Source organism: Morus notabilis, unplaced genomic scaffold (genome assembly GCF_000414095.1).
Source record: "Morus notabilis unplaced genomic scaffold, ASM41409v2 Scaffold62, whole genome shotgun sequence".
Taxonomy (NCBI): domain Eukaryota; kingdom Viridiplantae; phylum Streptophyta; class Magnoliopsida; order Rosales; family Moraceae; genus Morus; species Morus notabilis.
The window spans coordinates 195,751-197,924 of NW_010365441.1; positions in this window are offsets into that span (position 1 = coordinate 195,751).

Consider the following 2,174-nt stretch of genomic DNA (forward strand, 5'->3'; position numbering starts at 1 on the left):
TTGTCGATCTCCTCAATTATGTCGAAGTGATCCCAAACTGTCGAAGTGCGCTTGTATTTCCTCCTAGAGGTTGCAACACTTGCAGACGCAGTCGCACTGGCACTCACCGCTTCTCCACGCCCACCACCATTGCGACCACGACCTCTAGTACGTCCACCAGGGCTCGGATTAGTAGATTCTTGCGTAACAAATTCATTAGTGGGAAATTGCCCTTCTTCCACATTGTGTTGGGCATCAACGGGAATACCACTATAACCAAAAGGATCCATTATAAAAAAAATAAGAGCGATTTGAGAGAGAGAGCTTTAGGATAATGTGATAGTTTTTGGAAAAATTGTAATAGAGATTTGAGAGATTGAGATAGATTGAGAGAGATTGAGAGAAATTGAGAGAGATTGAGAGAAATTGAGAGGGATTGAGAGAGTTTGAGTGAGAAAAATGTGTGGGGGATGGGGGATATTTATAGGGAAATTTTGGGGTTAAAAATTTGATTTTTTTTAAAAAAATTTGGGGTGCAACGCCTACTTTAGGAATCGGCGGGTCGGGTTCGGGCGGCAACGGTAAAAAAAACTAGCTGTTTGACGGGTTTTCGGGCAGCTCGGGCATTCGTGCAAAATTCTGGTTTTCGGGCTTATTTTCGGATTGGGCACCAACGGTCAGAATTTTGACCTTTTTCGGGCAATTCGGGCTTCGAGCGGTTCGAGCATTCGGGCAAATCGGGCTTGGCCGGAAAAATTCAAAAAAAAACTCCGGCAGACGGCGATTGATGGTGCTACACAGCGGTGGGCTCCGGCGTGGTGACCAAATTCGAGCTGTCCGAGCTCGAGCCCGAAAATCCAACTTTGGACGGGCCAGCATGTGGGCCAGCCCGCCGAGCCCAAAAAATTTAGCCAGCTGGCCTGCCCGCCGGCCCAAAGTTCAACCACTAACCTCTACAAGTTCAAAAATCAACTTCAAAGTTCAAAGTGCCCAGCAATTCTTCCTCCACCAAAAATTGGACCACTTGGGTCGCCCAAAAAAACCCCCAAAACATCAGTGATTGACGTCAACCAAAACAATCAAAAGGAGCTCATCAAGATTTGACCCTTAAATTTTGTGGGTTCAACGGATTGTCACTCGCTTATTAAAGATTTTCAAATGAACTCTGTATTGAGGATTCTCGAAACTATTTTCCTAAAAAAAAAAAAAAAAAGTATTTGTGGGTTATTGAACTCTATTTCTATTGAAAAAAAATTGAAAGGAAAAAACAAAAACAAAAAAGAAGAAAATAAAAAGACATTAATCGAAAAATAAGAGGTTGTTCGTTTGCCCTCAAAAAATTAAAAAAATGCCACTCGAGTAAAGAATTTAGGCCAAGTCTTTGTTCAACAAGGACTGCTCGAGTGAAAACTCAAGTTTATACTTGAGAAAAATAACAATTCTTGAGTGTAGCCCCACCTCCTTGATTCAAGTTTAAGTTCAGCAGCAATTGTTAACAAAAATTAGTTTTGCTTATTTTAATAATAAATTCCAAGTAAAAATAATTACCTTTCATTCATTTTTAATTATTCACAACTTAAGTTTAAGTGTACTAAATACATACTCAAATTAAATTCTCAATTTAAAAATTAACTTAAATATGCACTTTTAAACACAAACTCAAATTATATTTTTAACTTAAATAATAATAAACTCAAATTATATTTTTAACTTAAATAATAATTTAAATTTAGTTCAAAATCTATATTTAAATTATCCTAATTTAAAAATGTAACTGAACAAGTCTTTAGGTAATTGATGAGTATTTGGCAATCATTTCCGTTTGACTCCGTTTGTTAAGCCCATTGAATGCTAGCTGACGTGGGAATTTTTACATATGTCAAAATTTTAGTAGAGACGGAACAGCATATCTGAACTCAGTAATTGAAGGGAGACTTCGGGTGCGTTTGGAATTGGTTTCAAAATGATTTTGTTTTCTGTATGAAAATAGAAATGAAAACGTTTTTATTTTCATTTTGAAATTATTTCTTAAATGCGTTTGGTAGTTTTATTCAGAAATTGATTTCAGTTTTAAAAAAAAACTGAAACTGCGTTTAGTGGTTTAATTTTTAAAAACATGTAATAATATTTAAATTAATAATATATTGAATAAATAATATTATTAAATATATATTAAATGAACGTTAATAGAAGAG